The sequence below is a fragment of the Phalangium opilio genome, unplaced genomic scaffold, assembly GCF_054372755.1.
Source record: "Phalangium opilio isolate 3A_F unplaced genomic scaffold, DU_Popi_V2 ptg000810l_1, whole genome shotgun sequence".
NCBI classification, from domain to species: domain Eukaryota; kingdom Metazoa; phylum Arthropoda; class Arachnida; order Opiliones; family Phalangiidae; genus Phalangium; species Phalangium opilio.
The window spans coordinates 761469-776666 of record NW_028324253.1 but is presented as its reverse complement, the minus strand read 5'-3'; the positions used below and the strand labels follow the sequence as shown (position 1 = coordinate 776666).

The 15198-nt window shown below is 46.5% G+C and overlaps 56 non-coding genes across 56 annotated transcripts; all 56 read left to right on the top strand.

The window, feature by feature from the left end:
* Nucleotides 1–482: 482 nt before the first annotated feature.
* Nucleotides 483–564, top strand: TRNAL-UAG (transfer RNA leucine (anticodon UAG)). The gene has a single exon. It is a non-coding gene; the product is annotated as a tRNA-Leu (tRNA).
* A 70-nt stretch (nucleotides 565–634) lies between these two features.
* TRNAL-UAG (transfer RNA leucine (anticodon UAG)) lies at nucleotides 635–716 on the top strand. The gene has a single exon. It is a non-coding gene; the product is annotated as a tRNA-Leu (tRNA).
* A 70-nt stretch (nucleotides 717–786) lies between these two features.
* Nucleotides 787–868, top strand: TRNAL-UAG (transfer RNA leucine (anticodon UAG)). The gene has a single exon. It is a non-coding gene; the product is annotated as a tRNA-Leu (tRNA).
* A 70-nt stretch (nucleotides 869–938) lies between these two features.
* On the top strand, nucleotides 939–1020 carry TRNAL-CAG (transfer RNA leucine (anticodon CAG)). Its single transcript has one exon. It is a non-coding gene; the product is annotated as a tRNA-Leu (tRNA).
* Nucleotides 1021–1242: 222 nt separating this feature from the next.
* TRNAL-UAG (transfer RNA leucine (anticodon UAG)) lies at nucleotides 1243–1324 on the top strand. The gene has a single exon. It is a non-coding gene; the product is annotated as a tRNA-Leu (tRNA).
* A 70-nt stretch (nucleotides 1325–1394) lies between these two features.
* On the top strand, nucleotides 1395–1476 carry TRNAL-UAG (transfer RNA leucine (anticodon UAG)). The gene has a single exon. It is a non-coding gene; the product is annotated as a tRNA-Leu (tRNA).
* Nucleotides 1477–1850: 374 nt separating this feature from the next.
* On the top strand, nucleotides 1851–1932 carry TRNAL-UAG (transfer RNA leucine (anticodon UAG)). Its single transcript has one exon. It is a non-coding gene; the product is annotated as a tRNA-Leu (tRNA).
* A 222-nt stretch (nucleotides 1933–2154) lies between these two features.
* On the top strand, nucleotides 2155–2236 carry TRNAL-UAG (transfer RNA leucine (anticodon UAG)). The gene has a single exon. It is a non-coding gene; the product is annotated as a tRNA-Leu (tRNA).
* Nucleotides 2237–2306: 70 nt separating this feature from the next.
* Nucleotides 2307–2388, top strand: TRNAL-UAG (transfer RNA leucine (anticodon UAG)). Its single transcript has one exon. It is a non-coding gene; the product is annotated as a tRNA-Leu (tRNA).
* Nucleotides 2389–2458: 70 nt separating this feature from the next.
* On the top strand, nucleotides 2459–2540 carry TRNAL-CAG (transfer RNA leucine (anticodon CAG)). Its single transcript has one exon. It is a non-coding gene; the product is annotated as a tRNA-Leu (tRNA).
* Nucleotides 2541–2762: 222 nt separating this feature from the next.
* On the top strand, nucleotides 2763–2844 carry TRNAL-UAG (transfer RNA leucine (anticodon UAG)). The gene has a single exon. It is a non-coding gene; the product is annotated as a tRNA-Leu (tRNA).
* A 222-nt stretch (nucleotides 2845–3066) lies between these two features.
* On the top strand, nucleotides 3067–3148 carry TRNAL-UAG (transfer RNA leucine (anticodon UAG)). The gene has a single exon. It is a non-coding gene; the product is annotated as a tRNA-Leu (tRNA).
* A 70-nt stretch (nucleotides 3149–3218) lies between these two features.
* Nucleotides 3219–3300, top strand: TRNAL-UAG (transfer RNA leucine (anticodon UAG)). Its single transcript has one exon. It is a non-coding gene; the product is annotated as a tRNA-Leu (tRNA).
* A 70-nt stretch (nucleotides 3301–3370) lies between these two features.
* TRNAL-CAG (transfer RNA leucine (anticodon CAG)) lies at nucleotides 3371–3452 on the top strand. Its single transcript has one exon. It is a non-coding gene; the product is annotated as a tRNA-Leu (tRNA).
* A 222-nt stretch (nucleotides 3453–3674) lies between these two features.
* TRNAL-UAG (transfer RNA leucine (anticodon UAG)) lies at nucleotides 3675–3756 on the top strand. The gene has a single exon. It is a non-coding gene; the product is annotated as a tRNA-Leu (tRNA).
* A 222-nt stretch (nucleotides 3757–3978) lies between these two features.
* Nucleotides 3979–4060, top strand: TRNAL-UAG (transfer RNA leucine (anticodon UAG)). Its single transcript has one exon. It is a non-coding gene; the product is annotated as a tRNA-Leu (tRNA).
* Nucleotides 4061–4130: 70 nt separating this feature from the next.
* TRNAL-UAG (transfer RNA leucine (anticodon UAG)) lies at nucleotides 4131–4212 on the top strand. The gene has a single exon. It is a non-coding gene; the product is annotated as a tRNA-Leu (tRNA).
* A 70-nt stretch (nucleotides 4213–4282) lies between these two features.
* On the top strand, nucleotides 4283–4364 carry TRNAL-CAG (transfer RNA leucine (anticodon CAG)). The gene has a single exon. It is a non-coding gene; the product is annotated as a tRNA-Leu (tRNA).
* A 222-nt stretch (nucleotides 4365–4586) lies between these two features.
* On the top strand, nucleotides 4587–4668 carry TRNAL-UAG (transfer RNA leucine (anticodon UAG)). Its single transcript has one exon. It is a non-coding gene; the product is annotated as a tRNA-Leu (tRNA).
* A 222-nt stretch (nucleotides 4669–4890) lies between these two features.
* TRNAL-UAG (transfer RNA leucine (anticodon UAG)) lies at nucleotides 4891–4972 on the top strand. Its single transcript has one exon. It is a non-coding gene; the product is annotated as a tRNA-Leu (tRNA).
* Nucleotides 4973–5042: 70 nt separating this feature from the next.
* On the top strand, nucleotides 5043–5124 carry TRNAL-UAG (transfer RNA leucine (anticodon UAG)). The gene has a single exon. It is a non-coding gene; the product is annotated as a tRNA-Leu (tRNA).
* Nucleotides 5125–5194: 70 nt separating this feature from the next.
* TRNAL-CAG (transfer RNA leucine (anticodon CAG)) lies at nucleotides 5195–5276 on the top strand. The gene has a single exon. It is a non-coding gene; the product is annotated as a tRNA-Leu (tRNA).
* Nucleotides 5277–5498: 222 nt separating this feature from the next.
* TRNAL-UAG (transfer RNA leucine (anticodon UAG)) lies at nucleotides 5499–5580 on the top strand. Its single transcript has one exon. It is a non-coding gene; the product is annotated as a tRNA-Leu (tRNA).
* A 222-nt stretch (nucleotides 5581–5802) lies between these two features.
* Nucleotides 5803–5884, top strand: TRNAL-UAG (transfer RNA leucine (anticodon UAG)). Its single transcript has one exon. It is a non-coding gene; the product is annotated as a tRNA-Leu (tRNA).
* Nucleotides 5885–5954: 70 nt separating this feature from the next.
* Nucleotides 5955–6036, top strand: TRNAL-UAG (transfer RNA leucine (anticodon UAG)). The gene has a single exon. It is a non-coding gene; the product is annotated as a tRNA-Leu (tRNA).
* A 70-nt stretch (nucleotides 6037–6106) lies between these two features.
* TRNAL-CAG (transfer RNA leucine (anticodon CAG)) lies at nucleotides 6107–6188 on the top strand. Its single transcript has one exon. It is a non-coding gene; the product is annotated as a tRNA-Leu (tRNA).
* A 222-nt stretch (nucleotides 6189–6410) lies between these two features.
* Nucleotides 6411–6492, top strand: TRNAL-UAG (transfer RNA leucine (anticodon UAG)). The gene has a single exon. It is a non-coding gene; the product is annotated as a tRNA-Leu (tRNA).
* An 830-nt stretch (nucleotides 6493–7322) lies between these two features.
* TRNAL-UAG (transfer RNA leucine (anticodon UAG)) lies at nucleotides 7323–7404 on the top strand. Its single transcript has one exon. It is a non-coding gene; the product is annotated as a tRNA-Leu (tRNA).
* A 70-nt stretch (nucleotides 7405–7474) lies between these two features.
* Nucleotides 7475–7556, top strand: TRNAL-UAG (transfer RNA leucine (anticodon UAG)). The gene has a single exon. It is a non-coding gene; the product is annotated as a tRNA-Leu (tRNA).
* A 69-nt stretch (nucleotides 7557–7625) lies between these two features.
* Nucleotides 7626–7707, top strand: TRNAL-CAG (transfer RNA leucine (anticodon CAG)). The gene has a single exon. It is a non-coding gene; the product is annotated as a tRNA-Leu (tRNA).
* Nucleotides 7708–7929: 222 nt separating this feature from the next.
* On the top strand, nucleotides 7930–8011 carry TRNAL-UAG (transfer RNA leucine (anticodon UAG)). The gene has a single exon. It is a non-coding gene; the product is annotated as a tRNA-Leu (tRNA).
* Nucleotides 8012–8233: 222 nt separating this feature from the next.
* Nucleotides 8234–8315, top strand: TRNAL-UAG (transfer RNA leucine (anticodon UAG)). The gene has a single exon. It is a non-coding gene; the product is annotated as a tRNA-Leu (tRNA).
* A 70-nt stretch (nucleotides 8316–8385) lies between these two features.
* TRNAL-UAG (transfer RNA leucine (anticodon UAG)) lies at nucleotides 8386–8467 on the top strand. The gene has a single exon. It is a non-coding gene; the product is annotated as a tRNA-Leu (tRNA).
* Nucleotides 8468–8537: 70 nt separating this feature from the next.
* Nucleotides 8538–8619, top strand: TRNAL-CAG (transfer RNA leucine (anticodon CAG)). The gene has a single exon. It is a non-coding gene; the product is annotated as a tRNA-Leu (tRNA).
* A 374-nt stretch (nucleotides 8620–8993) lies between these two features.
* TRNAL-UAG (transfer RNA leucine (anticodon UAG)) lies at nucleotides 8994–9075 on the top strand. The gene has a single exon. It is a non-coding gene; the product is annotated as a tRNA-Leu (tRNA).
* A 374-nt stretch (nucleotides 9076–9449) lies between these two features.
* Nucleotides 9450–9531, top strand: TRNAL-UAG (transfer RNA leucine (anticodon UAG)). Its single transcript has one exon. It is a non-coding gene; the product is annotated as a tRNA-Leu (tRNA).
* Nucleotides 9532–9753: 222 nt separating this feature from the next.
* On the top strand, nucleotides 9754–9835 carry TRNAL-UAG (transfer RNA leucine (anticodon UAG)). Its single transcript has one exon. It is a non-coding gene; the product is annotated as a tRNA-Leu (tRNA).
* A 70-nt stretch (nucleotides 9836–9905) lies between these two features.
* On the top strand, nucleotides 9906–9987 carry TRNAL-UAG (transfer RNA leucine (anticodon UAG)). Its single transcript has one exon. It is a non-coding gene; the product is annotated as a tRNA-Leu (tRNA).
* Nucleotides 9988–10057: 70 nt separating this feature from the next.
* TRNAL-CAG (transfer RNA leucine (anticodon CAG)) lies at nucleotides 10058–10139 on the top strand. The gene has a single exon. It is a non-coding gene; the product is annotated as a tRNA-Leu (tRNA).
* Nucleotides 10140–10665: 526 nt separating this feature from the next.
* On the top strand, nucleotides 10666–10747 carry TRNAL-UAG (transfer RNA leucine (anticodon UAG)). The gene has a single exon. It is a non-coding gene; the product is annotated as a tRNA-Leu (tRNA).
* Nucleotides 10748–10817: 70 nt separating this feature from the next.
* TRNAL-UAG (transfer RNA leucine (anticodon UAG)) lies at nucleotides 10818–10899 on the top strand. The gene has a single exon. It is a non-coding gene; the product is annotated as a tRNA-Leu (tRNA).
* Nucleotides 10900–10969: 70 nt separating this feature from the next.
* Nucleotides 10970–11051, top strand: TRNAL-CAG (transfer RNA leucine (anticodon CAG)). Its single transcript has one exon. It is a non-coding gene; the product is annotated as a tRNA-Leu (tRNA).
* A 222-nt stretch (nucleotides 11052–11273) lies between these two features.
* TRNAL-UAG (transfer RNA leucine (anticodon UAG)) lies at nucleotides 11274–11355 on the top strand. The gene has a single exon. It is a non-coding gene; the product is annotated as a tRNA-Leu (tRNA).
* Nucleotides 11356–11577: 222 nt separating this feature from the next.
* On the top strand, nucleotides 11578–11659 carry TRNAL-UAG (transfer RNA leucine (anticodon UAG)). Its single transcript has one exon. It is a non-coding gene; the product is annotated as a tRNA-Leu (tRNA).
* Nucleotides 11660–11729: 70 nt separating this feature from the next.
* TRNAL-UAG (transfer RNA leucine (anticodon UAG)) lies at nucleotides 11730–11811 on the top strand. The gene has a single exon. It is a non-coding gene; the product is annotated as a tRNA-Leu (tRNA).
* A 70-nt stretch (nucleotides 11812–11881) lies between these two features.
* TRNAL-CAG (transfer RNA leucine (anticodon CAG)) lies at nucleotides 11882–11963 on the top strand. The gene has a single exon. It is a non-coding gene; the product is annotated as a tRNA-Leu (tRNA).
* Nucleotides 11964–12185: 222 nt separating this feature from the next.
* On the top strand, nucleotides 12186–12267 carry TRNAL-UAG (transfer RNA leucine (anticodon UAG)). Its single transcript has one exon. It is a non-coding gene; the product is annotated as a tRNA-Leu (tRNA).
* A 222-nt stretch (nucleotides 12268–12489) lies between these two features.
* On the top strand, nucleotides 12490–12571 carry TRNAL-UAG (transfer RNA leucine (anticodon UAG)). Its single transcript has one exon. It is a non-coding gene; the product is annotated as a tRNA-Leu (tRNA).
* A 70-nt stretch (nucleotides 12572–12641) lies between these two features.
* Nucleotides 12642–12723, top strand: TRNAL-UAG (transfer RNA leucine (anticodon UAG)). The gene has a single exon. It is a non-coding gene; the product is annotated as a tRNA-Leu (tRNA).
* Nucleotides 12724–12793: 70 nt separating this feature from the next.
* TRNAL-CAG (transfer RNA leucine (anticodon CAG)) lies at nucleotides 12794–12875 on the top strand. Its single transcript has one exon. It is a non-coding gene; the product is annotated as a tRNA-Leu (tRNA).
* A 222-nt stretch (nucleotides 12876–13097) lies between these two features.
* On the top strand, nucleotides 13098–13179 carry TRNAL-UAG (transfer RNA leucine (anticodon UAG)). The gene has a single exon. It is a non-coding gene; the product is annotated as a tRNA-Leu (tRNA).
* An 830-nt stretch (nucleotides 13180–14009) lies between these two features.
* TRNAL-UAG (transfer RNA leucine (anticodon UAG)) lies at nucleotides 14010–14091 on the top strand. The gene has a single exon. It is a non-coding gene; the product is annotated as a tRNA-Leu (tRNA).
* A 70-nt stretch (nucleotides 14092–14161) lies between these two features.
* TRNAL-UAG (transfer RNA leucine (anticodon UAG)) lies at nucleotides 14162–14243 on the top strand. Its single transcript has one exon. It is a non-coding gene; the product is annotated as a tRNA-Leu (tRNA).
* A 69-nt stretch (nucleotides 14244–14312) lies between these two features.
* Nucleotides 14313–14394, top strand: TRNAL-CAG (transfer RNA leucine (anticodon CAG)). The gene has a single exon. It is a non-coding gene; the product is annotated as a tRNA-Leu (tRNA).
* Nucleotides 14395–14768: 374 nt separating this feature from the next.
* TRNAL-UAG (transfer RNA leucine (anticodon UAG)) lies at nucleotides 14769–14850 on the top strand. The gene has a single exon. It is a non-coding gene; the product is annotated as a tRNA-Leu (tRNA).
* Nucleotides 14851–15072: 222 nt separating this feature from the next.
* On the top strand, nucleotides 15073–15154 carry TRNAL-UAG (transfer RNA leucine (anticodon UAG)). Its single transcript has one exon. It is a non-coding gene; the product is annotated as a tRNA-Leu (tRNA).
* Nucleotides 15155–15198: the final 44 nt, after the last annotated feature.

The window sequence follows — 15198 nt, the reverse complement described above, 5'->3', positions numbered from 1 at the left end:
ATTGTGTAACAATGGCCTTAAATATTTTTCTAGAATGTCCCAAACTCCCATTCCCAATCGACGCCGAAAGCGGCCGAAACCGCTGCCGCGTACACGCACGTACCCAATCCCAATCCGTTCTCCCTTTAGCCCGCCGTTGCCCAGTTTCGCCGGGAGCTAGTATCTACTCGCCCGTCTCGTCCCTTTACTCGCCTTTTCTAGCGCGGGAAAATAAGTATTTCAAATAATATGACGTCACACAGGTCCAGCTACAAGCGCTCCTGGTGGGAAAAAACGGCGACTTAAATTGTCAATTTTTCAATGGAAATTGGGTGCCGTACTCGGGCCTTGATATAGCGTAGGCAGCGGTCTAAGGCGCTGCTTTTAGGCACCAGTCTCTTCGAAGGCGTGGGTTCGAACCCAACCTCTGTCAGCCTCTTTTGTTTTCTAGGATTAATAAGATGAAGCTTATGGTTATTAGTCTGAGGTGACTGTAGCTTCCAGGTAGAGGGGCCGAGTGTTCTAAGGCGCTGGTTTTAGGCACCAGTCTCTTCGGAGGCGTGGGTTCGAATCCCACCTCTATCAGCCTCTTTTGTTTTCTAGGATTAATAAGATGAAGCTTATGCTTATTAGTCTGAGGTGACTTTTGCACCCAGGTAGAGTGGCCGAGTGGTCTAAGGTGCTGGTTTTAGGCACCAGTCTCTAAGGAGGCGTGGGTTCGAATCCCACCTCTATCAGGCTCTTTTGTTTTCTAGGATTAATAAGATGAAGCTTATGTTTATTAGTCTGAGGTGACTTTTGCTTCCAGGTAGAGTGGCCGAGTGGTCTAAGGTGCTGGTTTTAGGCACCAGTCTCTAAAGAGGCGTGGGTTCGAATCCCACCTCTATCAGGCTATTTTGTTTTCTAGGATTAATAAGATGAAGCTTATGCTTATTAGTCTGAGGTGACTTATGCTTCCAGGTAGAGTGGCCGAGTGGTCTAAGGCGCTGGTTTCAGGCACCAGATTCTTCGGAGGCGTGGGTTCGAATCGCATTTCTATCAGCCTATTTTGTTTTCTAAGATTAATAAGATGAAGCTTTTGCTTATTAGTCTGAGGTGACTTTTTCTGCAAGGTAGCGTGGCCGAAGGGTCTAAGGCGCTGCTTTTAGGCACCAGTCTCTTCGAAGGCGTGGGTTCGAACCCAACCTCTGTCAGCCTCTTTTGTTTTCTAGGATTAATAAGATGAAGCTTATGGTTATTAGTCTGAGGTGACTGTTGCTTCCAGGTAGAGGGGCCGAGTGTTCTAAGGCGCTGGTTTTAGGCACCAGTCTCTTCGGAGGCGTGGGTTCGAATCCCACCTCTATCAGCCTCTTTTGTTTTCTAGGATTAATAAGATGAAGCTTATGCTTATTAGTCTGAGGTGACTTTTGCACCCAGGTAGAGTGGCCGAGTGGTCTAAGGCACTAGTTTTAGGCACTTGTCTCTTCAGAGGCGTGGTTTCGAATCCCACCTCTATCAGGCTCTTTTGTTTTCTAGGATTAATAAGATGAAGCTTATGCTTATTAGTCTGAGGTGACTTTTGCTTCCACGTAGATTGGCCGAGTGGTCTAAGGCGCTGGCTTTAGGCACCAGTCTCTTCGGAGGCTTGGGTTCGAACCCCACCTCTATCAGTCTCTTTTGTTTTCTAGGATTAATCAGATGAAGCTTATGCATATTAGTCTGAGGTGACGTATGCTACCAGGTAGAGTGGCCGAGAGGTCTAAGACGCTGGTTTTAGGCACCAGACTCTTCGGAGGCGTGGGTTCGAACCCAACCTCTGTCAGCCTCTTTTGTTTTCTAGGATTAATAAGATGAAGCTTATGGTTATTAGTCTGAGGTGACTGTTGCTTCCAGGTAGAGGGGCCGAGTGTTCTAAGGCGCTGGTTTTAGGCACCAGTCTCTTCGGAGGCGTGGGTTCGAATCCCACCTCTATCAGCCTCTTTTGTTTTCTAGGATTAATCAGATGAAGCTTATGCATATTAGTCTGAGGTGACGTATGCTACCAGGTAGAGTGGCCGAGAGGTCTAAGACGCTGGTTTTAGGCACCAGACTCTTCGGAGGCGTTGGTTAGTATCCCACCTCTGTCAGCCTCATTTGTTTTCTAGGATTAATAAGATGAAGCTTATGGTTATTAGTCTGAGGTGACTATTGCTTCCAGGTAGAGTGGCCGAGTGGTCTAAGGCGCTGGTTTTAGGCACCAGTCTCTAAGGAGGCGTGGGTTCGAATCCCACCTCTATCAGGCTCTTTTGTTTTCTAGGATTAATAAGATGAAGCTTATGTTTATTAGTCTGAGGTGACTTTTGCTTCCAGGTAGAGTGGCCGAGTGGTCTAAGGCGCTGGTTTTAGGCACCAGTCTCTAAAGAGGCGTGGGTTCGAATCCCACCTCTATCAGGCTATTTTGTTTTCTATTATTAATAAGATGAAGCTTATGCTTATTAGTCTGAGGTGGCTTATGCTTCCAGGTAGAGTGGCCGAGTGGTCTAAGGCGCTGGTTTCAGGCACCAGATTCTTCGGAGGCGTGGGTTCGAATCCCATTTCTATCAGCCTATTTTGTTTTCTAAGATTAATAAGATGAAGCTTTTGCTTATTAGTCTGAGGTGACTTTTTCTGCAAGGTAGCGTGGCCGAAGGGTCTAAGGCGCTGCTTTTAGGCACCAGTCTCTTCGAAGGCGTGGGTTCGAACCCAACCTCTGTCAGCCTCTTTTGTTTTCTAGGATTAATAAGATGAAGCTTATGGTTATTAGTCTGAGGTGACTGTTGCTTCCAGGTAGAGGGGCCGAGTGTTCTAAGGCGCTGGTTTTAGGCACCAGTCTCTTCGGAGGCGTGGGTTCGAATCCCACCTCTATCAGCCTCTTTTGTTTTCTAGGATTAATCAGATGAAGCTTATGCATATTAGTCTGAGGTGACGTATGCTACCAGGTAGAGTGGCCGAGAGGTCTAAGACGCTGGTTTTAGGCACCAGACTCTTCGGAGGCGTTGGTTAGTATCCCACCTCTGTCAGCCTCATTTGTTTTCTAGGATTAATAAGATGAAGCTTATGGTTATTAGTCTGAGGTGACTATTGCTTCCAGGTAGAGTGGCCGAGTGGTCTAAGGCGCTGGTTTTAGGCACCAGTCTCTAAGGAGGCGTGGGTTCGAATCCCACCTCTATCAGGCTCTTTTGTTTTCTAGGATTAATAAGATGAAGCTTATGTTTATTAGTCTGAGGTGACTTTTGCTTCCAGGTAGAGTGGCCGAGTGGTCTAAGGCGCTGGTTTTAGGCACCAGTCTCTAAAGAGGCGTGGGTTCGAATCCCACCTCTATCAGGCTATTTTGTTTTCTAGGATTAATAAGATGAAGCTTATGCTTATTAGTCTGAGGTGACTTATGCTTCCAGGTAGAGTGGCCGAGTGGTCTAAGGCGCTGGTTTCAGGCACCAGATTCTCCGGAGGCGTGGGTTCGAATCCCATTTCTATCAGCCTATTTTGTTTTCTAAGATTAATAAGATGAAGCTTTTGCTTATTAGTCTGAGGTGACTTTTTCTGCAAGGTAGCGTGGCCGAAGGGTCTAAGGCGCTGCTTTTAGGCACCAGTCTCTTCGAAGGCGTGGGTTCGAACCCAACCTCTGTCAGCCTCTTTTGTTTTCTAGGATTAATAATATGAAGCTTATGGTTATTAGTCTGAGGTGACTGTTGCTTCCAGGTAGAGGGGCCGAGTGTTCTAAGGCGCTGGTTTTAGGCACCAGTCTCTTCGGAGGCGTGGGTTCGAATCCCACCTCTATCAGCCTCTTTTGTTTTCTAGGATTAATCAGATGAAGCTTATGCATATTAGTCTGAGGTGACGTATGCTACCAGGTAGAGTGGCCGAGAGGTCTAAGACGCTGGTTTTAGGCACCAGACTCTTCGGAGGCGTTGGTTAGTATCCCACCTCTGTCAGCCTCATTTGTTTTCTAGGATTAATAAGATGAAGCTTATGGTTATTAGTCTGAGGTGACTATTGCTTCCAGGTAGAGTGGCCTAGTGGTCTAAGGCGCTGGTTTTAGGCACCAGTCTCTAAGGAGGCGTGGGTTCGAATCCCACCTCTATCAGGCTCTTTTGTTTTCTAGGATTAATAAGATGAAGCTTATGTTTATTAGTCTGAGGTGACTTTTGCTTCCAGGTAGAGTGGCCGAGTGGTCTAAGGCGCTGGTTTTAGGCACCAGTCTCTAAAGAGGCGTGGGTTCGAATTCCACCTCTATCAGGCTATTTTGTTTTCTAGGATTAATAAGATGAAGCTTATGCTTATTAGTCTGAGGTGACTTATGCTTCCAGGTAGAGTGGCCGAGTGGTCTAAGGCGCTGGTTTCAGGCACCAGATTCTTCGGAGGCGTGGGTTCGAATCCCATTTCTATCAGCCTATTTTGTTTTCTAAGATTAATAAGATGAAGCTTTTGCTTATTAGTCTGAGGTGACTTTTTCTGCAAGGTAGCGTGGCCGAAGGGTCTAAGGCGCTGCTTTTAGGCACCAGTCTCTTCGAAGGCGTGGGTTCGAACCCAACCTCTGTCAGCCTCTTTTGTTTTCTAGGATTAATAAGATGAAGCTTATGGTTATTAGTCTGAGGTGACTGTTGCTTCCAGGTAGAGGGGCCGAGTGTTCTAAGGCGCTGGTTTTAGGCACCAGTCTCTTCGGAGGCGTGGGTTCGAATCCCACCTCTATCAGCCTCTTTTGTTTTCTAGGATTAATCAGATGAAGCTTATGCATATTAGTCTGAGGTGACGTATGCTACCAGGTAGAGTGGCCGAGAGGTCTAAGACGCTGGTTTTAGGCACCAGACTCTTCGGAGGCGTTGGTTAGTATCCCACCTCTGTCAGCCTCATTTGTTTTCTAGGATTAATAAGATGAAGCTTATGGTTATTAGTCTGAGGTGACTATTGCTTCCAGGTAGAGTGGCCTAGTGGTCTAAGGCGCTGGTTTTAGGCACCAGTCTCTAAGGAGGCGTGGGTTCGAATCCCACCTCTATCAGGCTCTTTTGTTTTCTAGGATTAATAAGATGAAGCTTATGTTTATTAGTCTGAGGTGACTTTTGCTTCCAGGTAGAGTGGCCGAGTGGTCTAAGGCGCTGGTTTTAGGCACCAGTCTCTAAAGAGGCGTGGGTTCGAATTCCACCTCTATCAGGCTATTTTGTTTTCTAGGATTAATAAGATGAAGCTTATGCTTATTAGTCTGAGGTGACTTATGCTTCCAGGTAGAGTGGCCGAGTGGTCTAAGGCGCTGGTTTCAGGCACCAGATTCTTCGGAGGCGTGGGTTCGAATCCCATTTCTATCAGCCTATTTTGTTTTCTAAGATTAATAAGATGAAGCTTTTGCTTATTAGTCTGAGGTGACTTTTTCTGCAAGGTAGCGTGGCCGAAGGGTCTAAGGCGCTGCTTTTAGGCACCAGTCTCTTCGAAGGCGTGGGTTCGAACCCAACCTCTGTCAGCCTCTTTTGTTTTCTAGGATTAATAAGATGAAGCTTATGGTTATTAGTCTGAGGTGACTGTTGCTTCCAGGTAGAGGGGCCGAGTGTTCTAAGGCGCTGGTTTTAGGCACCAGTCTCTTCGGAGGCGTGGGTTCGAATCCCACCTCTATCAGCCTCTTTTGTTTTCTAGGATTAATCAGATGAAGCTTATGCATATTAGTCTGAGGTGACGTATGCTACCAGGTAGAGTGGCCGAGAGGTCTAAGACGCTGGTTTTAGGCACCAGACTCTTCGGAGGCGTTGGTTAGTATCCCACCTCTGTCAGCCTCATTTGTTTTCTAGGATTAATAAGATGAAGCTTATGGTTATTAGTCTGTGGTGACTATTGCTTCCAGGTAGAGTGGCCTAGTGGTCTAAGGCGCTGGTTTTAGGCACCAGTCTCTAAGGAGGCGTGGGTTCGAATCCCACCTCTATCAGGCTCTTTTGTTTTCTAGGATTAATAAGATGAAGCTTATGTTTATTAGTCTGAGGTGACTTTTGCTTCCAGGTAGAGTGGCCGAGTGGTCTAAGGCGCTGGTTTTAGGCACCAGTCTCTAAAGAGGCGTGGGTTCGAATTCCACCTCTATCAGGCTATTTTGTTTTCTAGGATTAATAAGATGAAGCTTATGCTTATTAGTCTGAGGTGACTTATGCTTCCAGGTAGAGTGGCCGAGTGGTCTAAGGCGCTGGTTTCAGGCACCAGATTCTTCGGAGGCGTGGGTTCGAATCCCATTTCTATCAGCCTATTTTGTTTTCTAAGATTAATAAGATGAAGCTTTTGCTTATTAGTCTGAGGTGACTTTTTCTGCAAGGTAGCGTGGCCGAAGGGTCTAAGGCGCTGCTTTTAGGCACCAGTCTCTTCGAAGGCGTGGGTTCGAACCCAACCTCTGTCAGCCTCTTTTGTTTTCTAGGATTAATAAGATGAAGCTTATGGTTATTAGTCTGAGGTGACTGTTGCTTCCAGGTAGAGGGGCCGAGTGTTCTAAGGCGCTGGTTTTAGGCACCAGTCTCTTCGGAGGCGTGGGTTCGAATCCCACCTCTATCAGCCTCTTTTGTTTTCTAGGATTAATAAGATGAAGCTTATGCTTATTAGTCTGAGGTGACTTTTGCACCCAGGTAGAGTGGCCGAGTGGTCTAAGGCACTAGTTTTAGGCACTTGTCTCTTCAGAGGCGTAGTTTCGAATCCCACCTCTATCAGGCTCTTTTGTTTTCTAGGATTAATAAGATGAAGCTTATGCTTATTAGTCTGAGGTGACTTTTGCTTCCACGTAGATTGGCCGAGTGGTCTAAGGCGCTGGCTTTAGGCACCAGTCTCTTCGGAGGCTTGGGTTCGAACCCCACCTCTATCAGTCTCTTTTGTTTTCTAGGATTAATCAGATGAAGCTTATGCATATTAGTCTGAGGTGACGTATGCTACCAGGTAGAGTGGCCGAGAGGTCTAAGACGCTGGTTTTAGGCACCAGACTCTTCGGAGGCGTGGGTTAGTATCCCACCTCTGTCAGCCTCATTTGTTTTCTAGGATTAATAAGATGAAGCTTATGGTTATTAGTCTGAGGTGACTGTTGCTTCCAGGTAGAGGGGCCGAGTGTTCTAAGGCGCTGGTTTTAGGCACCAGTCTCTTCGGAGGCGTGGGTTCGAATCCCATCTCTATCAGCCTCTTTTGTTTTCTAGGATTAATCAGATGAAGCTTATGCATATTAGTCTGAGGTGACGTATGCTACCAGGTAGAGGGGCCGAGAGGTCTAAGACGCTGGTTTTAGGCACCAGACTCTTCGGAGGCGTTGGTTAGTATCCCACCTCTGTCAGCCTCATTTGTTTTCTAGGATTAATAAGATGAAGCTTATGGTTCTTAGTCTGAGGTGACTATTGCTTCCAGGTAGAGTGGCCGAGTGGTCTAAGGCGCTGGTTTTAGGCATTAGTCTCTAAGGAGGCGTGGGTTCGAATCCCACCTCTATCAGGCTCTTTTGTTTTCTAGGATTAATAAGATGAAGCTTATGTTTATTAGTCTGAGGTGACTTTTGCTTCCAGGTAGAGTGGCCGAGTGGTCTAAGGCGCTGGTTTTAGGCACCAGTCTCTAAAGAGGCGTGGGTTCGAATCCCACCTCTATCAGGCTATTTTTTTTCTAGGATTAATAAGATGAAGCTTATGCTTATTAGTCTGAGGTGACTTATGCTTCCAGGTAGAGTGGCTGAGTGGTCTAAGGCGCTGGTTTCAGGCACCAGATTCTTCGGAGGCGTGGGTTCGAATCCCATTTCTATCAGCCTATTTTGTTTTCTAAGATTAATAAGATGAAGCTTTTGCTTATTAGTCTGAGGTGACTTTTTCTGCAAGGTAGCGTGGCCGAAGGGTCTAAGGCGCTGCTTTTAGGCACCAGTCTCTTCGAAGGCGTGGGTTCGAACCCAACCTCTGTCAGCCTCTTTTGTTTTCTAGGATTAATAAGATGAAGCTTATGGTTATTAGTCTGAGGTGACTGTTGCTTCCAGGTAGAGGGGCCGAGTGTTCTAAGGCGCTGGTTTTAGGCACCAGTCTCTTCGGAGGCGTGGGTTCGAATCCCACCTCTATCAGCCTCTTTTGTTTTCTAGGATTAATCAGATGAAGCTTATGCATATTAGTCTGAGGTGACGTATGCTACCAGGTAGAGTGGCCGAGAGGTCTAAGACGCTGGTTTTAGGCACCAGACTCTTCGGAGGCGTTGGTTAGTATCCCACCTCTGTCAGCCTCATTTGTTTTCTAGGATTAATAAGATGAAGCTTATGGTTATTAGTCTGAGGTGACTATTGCTTCCAGGTAGAGTGGCCTAGTGGTCTAAGGCGCTGGTTTTAGGCACCAGTCTCTAAGGAGGCGTGGGTTCGAATCCCACCTCTATCAGGCTCTTTTGTTTTCTAGGATTAATAAGATGAAGCTTATGTTTATTAGTCTGAGGTGACTTTTGCTTCCAGGTAGAGTGGCCGAGTGGTCTAAGGCGCTGGTTTTAGGCACCAGTCTCTAAAGAGGCGTGGGTTCGAATCCCACCTCTATCAGGCTATTTTGTTTTCTAGGATTAATAAGATGAAGCTTATGCTTATTAGTCTGAGGTGACTTATGCTTCCAGGTAGAGTGGCCGAGTGGTCTAAGGCGCTGGTTTCAGGCACCAGATTCTTCGGAGGCGTGGGTTCGAATCCCATTTCTATCAGCCTATTTTGTTTTCTAAGATTAATAAGATGAAGCTTTTGCTTATTAGTCTGAGGTGACTTTTTCTGCAAGGTAGCGTGGCCGAAGGGTCTAAGGCGCTGCTTTTAGGCACCAGTCTCTTCGAAGGCGTGGGTTCGAACCCAACCTCTGTCAGCCTCTTTTGTTTTCTAGGATTAATAAGATGAAGCTTATGGTTATTAGTCTGAGGTGACTGTTGCTTCCAGGCAGAGGGGCCGAGTGTTCTAAGGCGCTGGTTTTAGGCACCAGTCTCTTCGGAGGCGTGGGTTCGAATCCCACCTCTATCAGCCTCTTTTGTTTTCTAGGATTAATAAGATGAAGCTTATGCTTATTAGTCTGAGGTGACTTTTGCACCCAGGTAGAGTGGCCGAGTGGTCTAAGGCACTAGTTTTAGGCACTTGTCTCTTCAGAGGCGTGGTTTCGAATCCCACCTCTATCAGGCTCTTTTGTTTTCTAGGATTAATAAGATGAAGCTTATGCTTATTAGTCTGAGGTGACTTTTGCTTCCACGTAGATTGGCCGAGTGGTCTAAGGCGCTGGCTTTAGGCACCAGTCTCTTCAGAGGCGTGGTTTCGAATCCCACCTCTATCAGTCTCTTTTGTTTTCTAGGATTAATCAGATGAAGCTTATGCATATTAGTCTGAGGTGACGTATGCTACCAGGTAGAGTGGCCGAGAGGTCTAAGACGCTGGTTTTAGGCACCAGACTCTTCGGAGGCGTGGGTTCGAACCCAACCTCTGTCAGCCTCTTTTGTTTTCTAGGATTAATAAGATGAAGCTTATGGTTATTAGTCTGAGGTGACTGTTGCTTCCAGGTAGAGGGGCCGAGTGTTCTAAGGCGCTGGTTTTAGGCACCAGTCTCTTCGGAGGCGTGGGTTCGAATCCCACCTCTATCAGCCTCTTTTGTTTTCTAGGATTAATCAGATGAAGCTTATGCATATTAGTCTGAGGTGACGTATGCTACCAGGTAGAGTGGCCGAGAGGTCTAAGACGCTGGTTTTAGGCACCAGACTCTTCGGAGGCGTTGGTTAGTATCCCACCTCTGTCAGCCTCATTTGTTTTCTAGGATTAATAAGATGAAGCTTATGGTTATTAGTCTGAGGTGACTATTGCTTCCAGGTAGAGTGGCCGAGTGGTCTAAGGCGCTGGTTTTAGGCACCAGTCTCTAAGGAGGCGTGGGTTCGAATCCCACCTCTATCAGGCTCTTTTGTTTTCTAGGATTAATAAGATGAAGCTTATGTTTATTAGTCTGAGGTGACTTTTGCTTCCAGGTAGAGTGGCCGAGTGGTCTAAGGCGCTGGTTTTAGGCACCAGTCTCTAAAGAGGCGTGGGTTCGAATCCCACCTCTATCAGGCTATTTTGTTTTCTAGGATTAATAAGATGAAGCTTATGCTTATTAGTCTGAGGTGGCTTATGCTTCCAGGTAGAGTGGCCGAGTGGTCTAAGGCGCTGGTTTCAGGCACCAGATTCTTCGGAGGCGTGGGTTCGAATCCCATTTCTATCAGCCTATTTTGTTTTCTAAGATTAATAAGATGAAGCTTTTGCTTATTAGTCTGAGGTGACTTTTTCTGCAAGGTAGCGTGGCCGAAGGGTCTAAGGCGCTGCTTTTAGGCACCAGTCTCTTCGAAGGCGTGGGTTCGAACCCAACCTCTGTCAGCCTCTTTTGTTTTCTAGGATTAATAAGATGAAGCTTATGGTTATTAGTCTGAGGTGACTGTTGCTTCCAGGTAGAGGGGCCGAGTGTTCTAAGGCGCTGGTTTTAGGCACCAGTCTCTTCGGAGGCGTGGGTTCGAATCCCATCTCTATCAGCCTCTTTTGTTTTCTAGGATTAATCAGATGAAGCTTATGCATATTAGTCTGAGGTGACGTATGCTACCAGGTAGAGTGGCCGAGAGGTCTAAGACGCTGGTTTTAGGCACCAGACTCTTCGGAGGCGTTGGTTAGTATCCCACCTCTGTCAGCCTCATTTGTTTTCTAGGATTAATAAGATGAAGCTTATGGTTATTAGTCTGAGGTGACTATTGCTTCCAGGTAGAGTGGCCGAGTGGTCTAAGGCGCTGGTTTTAGGCACCAGTCTCTAAGGAGGCGTGGGTTCGAATCCCACCTCTATCAGGCTCTTTTGTTTTCTAGGATTAATAAGATGAAGCTTATGTTTATTAGTCTGAGGTGACTTTTGCTTCCAGGTAGAGTGGCCGAGTGGTCTAAGGCGCTGGTTTTAGGCACCAGTCTCTAAAGAGGCGTGGGTTCGAATCCCACCTCTATCAGGCTATTTTGTTTTCTAGGATTAATAAGATGAAGCTTATGCTTATTAGTCTGAGGTGACTTATGCTTCCAGGTAGAGTGGCCGAGTGGTCTAAGGCGCTGGTTTCAGGCACCAGATTCTCCGGAGGCGTGGGTTCGAATCCCATTTCTATCAGCCTATTTTGTTTTCTAAGATTAATAAGATGAAGCTTTTGCTTATTAGTCTGAGGTGACTTTTTCTGCAAGGTAGCGTGGCCGAAGGGTCTAAGGCGCTGCTTTTAGGCACCAGTCTCTTCGAAGGCGTGGGTTCGAACCCAACCTCTGTCAGCCTCTTTTGTTTTCTAGGATTAATAAGATGAAGCTTATGGTTATTAGTCTGAGGTGACTGTTGCTTCCAGGTAGAGGGGCCGAGTGTTCTAAGGCGCTGGTTTTAGGCACCAGTCTCTTCGGAGGCGTGGGTTCGAATCCCACCTCTATCAGCCTCTTTTGTTTTCTAGGATTAATCAGATGAAGCTTATGCATATTAGTCTGAGGTGACGTATGCTACCAGGTAGAGTGGCCGAGAGGTCTAAGACGCTGGTTTTAGGCACCAGACTCTTCGGAGGCGTTGGTTAGTATCCCACCTCTGTCAGCCTCATTTGTTTTCTAGGATTAATAAGATGAAGCTTATGGTTATTAGTCTGAGGTGACTATTGCTTCCAGGTAGAGTGGCCTAGTGGTCTAAGGCGCTGGTTTTAGGCACCAGTCTCTAAGGAGGCGTGGGTTCGAATCCCACCTCTATCAGGCTCTTTTGTTTTCTAGGATTAATAAGATGAAGCTTATGTTTATTAGTCTGAGGTGACTTTTGCTTCCAGGTAGAGTGGCCGAGTGGTCTAAGGCGCTGGTTTTAGGCACCAGTCTCTAAAGAGGCGTGGGTTCGAATTCCACCTCTATCAGGCTATTTTGTTTTCTAGGATTAATAAGATGAAGCTTATGCTTATTAGTCTGAGGTGACTTATGCTTCCAGGTAGAGTGGCCGAGTGGTCTAAGGCGCTGGTTTCAGGCACCAGATTCTTCGGAGGCGTGGGTTCGAATCCCATTTCTATCAGCCTATTTTGTTTTCTAAGATTAATAAGATGAAGCTTTTGCTTATTAGTCTGAGGTGACTTTTTCTGCAAGGTAGCGTGGCCGAAGGGTCTAAGGCGCTGCTTTTAGGCACCAGTCTCTTCGAAGGCGTGGGTTCGAACCCAACCTCTGTCAGCCTCTTTTGTTTTCTAGGATTAATAAGATGAAGCTTATGGTTATTAGTCTGAGGTGACTGTTGCTTCCAGGTAGAGGGGCCGAGTGTTCTAAGGCGCTGGTTTTAGGCACCAGTCTCTTCGGAGGCGTGGGTTCGAATCCCACCTCTATCAGCCTCTTTTGTTTTCTAGGATTAATCAGATGAAGCTTATGCATATTAGTCTGAGGTGATGTATGCTACCAGGTAGAGTGGCCGAGAGGTCTAAGACGCTGGTTTTAGGCACCAGACTCTTCGGAGGCGTTGGTTAGTATCCCACCTCTGTCAGCCTCATTTGTTTTCTAGGATTAATAAGATGAAGCTTATGGTTATTAGTCTGTGGTGACTATTGCTTCCAGGTAGAGTGGCCTAGTGGTCTAAGGCGCTGGTTTTAGGCACCAGTCTCTAAGGAGGCGTGGGTTCGAATCCCACCTCTATCAGGCTCTTTTGTTTTCTAGGATTAATAAGATGAAGCTTATGTTTATTAGTCTGAGGTGACTTTTGCTTCCAGGTAGAGTGGCCGAGTGGTCTAAGGCGCTGGTTTTAGGCACCAGTCTCTAAAGAGGCGTGGGTTCGAATTCCACCTCTATCAGGCTATTTTGTTTTCTAGGATTAATAAGATGAAGCTTATGCTTATTAGTCTGAGGTGACTTATGCTTCCAGGTAGAGTGGCCGAGTGGTCTAAGGCGCTGGTTTCAGGCACCAGATTCTTCGGAGGCGTGGGTTCGAATCCCATTTCTATCAGCCTATTTTGTTTTCTAAGATTAATAAGATGAAGCTTTTGCTTATTAGTCTGAGGTGACTTTTTCTGCAAGGTAGCGTGGCCGAAGGGTCTAAGGCGCTGCTTTTAGGCACCAGTCTCTTCGAAGGCGTGGGTTCGAACCCAACCTCTGTCAGCCTCTTTTGTTTTCTAGGATTAATAAGATGAAGCTTATGGTTATTAGTCTGAGGTGACTGTAGCTTCCAGGTAGAGGGGCCGAGTGTTCTAAGGCGCTGGTTTTAGGCACCAGTCTCTTCGGAGGCGTGGGTTCGAATCCCACCTCTATCAGCCTCTTTTGTTTTCTAGGATTAATAAGATGAAGCTTATGCTTATTAGTCTGAGGTGACTTTTGCACCCAGGTAGAGTGGCCGAGTGGTCTAAGGCACTAGTTTTAGGCACTTGTCTCTTCAGAGGCGTAGTTTCGAATCCCACCTCTATCAGGCTCTTTTGTTTTCTAGGATTAATAAGATGAAGCTTATGCTTATTAGTCTGAGGTGACTTTTGCTTCCACGTAGATTGGCCGAGTGGTCTAAGGCGCTGGCTTTAGGCACCAGTCTCTTCGGAGGCTTGGGTTCGAACCCCACCTCTATCAGTCTCTTTTGTTTTCTAGGATTAATCAGATGAAGCTTATGCATATTAGTCTGAGGTGACGTATGCTACCAGGTAGAGTGGCCGAGAGGTCTAAGACGCTGGTTTTAGGCACCAGGCTCTTCGGAGGCGTGGGTTAGTATCCCACCTCTGTCAGCCTCATTTGTTTTCTAGGATTAATAAGATGAAGCTTATGGTTATTAGTCTGAGGTGACTGTTGCTTCCAGGTAGAGGGGCCGAGTGTTCTAAGGCGCTGGTTTTAGGCACCAGTCTCTTCGGAGGCGTGGGTTCGAATCCCATCTCTATCAGCCTCTTTTGTTTTCTAGGATTAATCAGATGAAGCTTATGCATATTAGTCTGAGGTGACGTATGCTACCAGGTAGAGGGGCCGAGAGGTCTAAGACGCTGGTTTTAGGCACCAGACTCTTCGGAGGCGTTGGTTAGTATCCCACCTCTGTCAGCCTCATTTGTTTTCTAGGATTAATAAGATGAAGCTTATGGTTATTAGTCTGAGGTGACTATTGCTTCCAGGTAGAGTGGCCGAGTGGTCTAAGGCGCTGGTTTTAGGCATTAGTCTCTAAGGAGGCGTGGGTTCGAATCCCACCTCTATCAGGCTCTTTTGTTTTCTAGGATTAATAAGATGAAGCTTATGTTTATTAGTCTGAGGTGACTTTTGCTTCCAGGTGGAGTGGCCGAGTGGTCTAAGGCGCTGGTTTTAGGCACCAGTCTCTAAAGAGGCGTGGGTTCGAATCCCACCTCTATCAGGCTATTTTTTTTCTAGGATTAATAAGATGAAGCTTATGCTTATTAGTCTGAGGTGACTTATGCTTCCAGGTAGAGTGGCTGAGTGGTCTAAGGCGCTGGTTTCAGGCACCAGATTCTTCGGAGGCGTGGGTTCGAATCCCATTTCTATCAGCCTATTTTGTTTTCTAAGATTAATAAGATGAAGCTTTTGCTTATTAGTCTGAGGTGACTTTTTCTGCAAGGTAGCGTGGCCGAAGGGTCTAAGGCGCTGCTTTTAGGCACCAGTCTCTTCGAAGGCGTGGGTTCGAACCCAACCTCTGTCAGCCTCTTTTGTTTTCTAGGATTAATAAGATGAAGCTTATGGTTATTAGTCTGAGGTGACTGTTGCTTCCAGGTAGAGGGGCCGAGTGTTCTAAGGCGCTGGTTTTAGGCACCAGTCTCTTCGGAGGCGTGGGTTCGAATCCCACCGCTATCAGCCTCTTTTGTTTTCTAGGATTAATAAGATGAAGCTTATGCTTATTAGTCTGAGGTGACTTTTGCACCCAGGTAGAGTGGCCGAGTGGTCTAAGGCACTAGTTTTAGGCACTTGTCTCTTCAGAGGCGTGGTTTCGAATCCCACCTCTATCAGGCTCTTTTGTTTTCTAGGATTAATAAGATGAAGCTTATGCTTATTAGTCTGAGGGGACTTTTGCTTCCAGGTAGAGTGGCCGAGTGGTCTAAGGCGCTGGTTTTAGTCACCAGTCTCTTCAGAGGCGTGGGTTCGAATTTCACCTCTATCAGCCTATATTGTATTCTAGGATTAATAAGATGAAGCTTTTGCTTATTAGTCTGAGGTGACCTTTGCTTCAGGGTAGAGTGGCCGAGTGGTCTAAGGCGCAGGTTTTAGGCACCAGTCTCTTCGGAGGCGTGGGTTCGAATCCCACCTCTATCAGTCTCTTTTGTTTTCTAGGATTAATCAGATGAAGCTTATGCTTA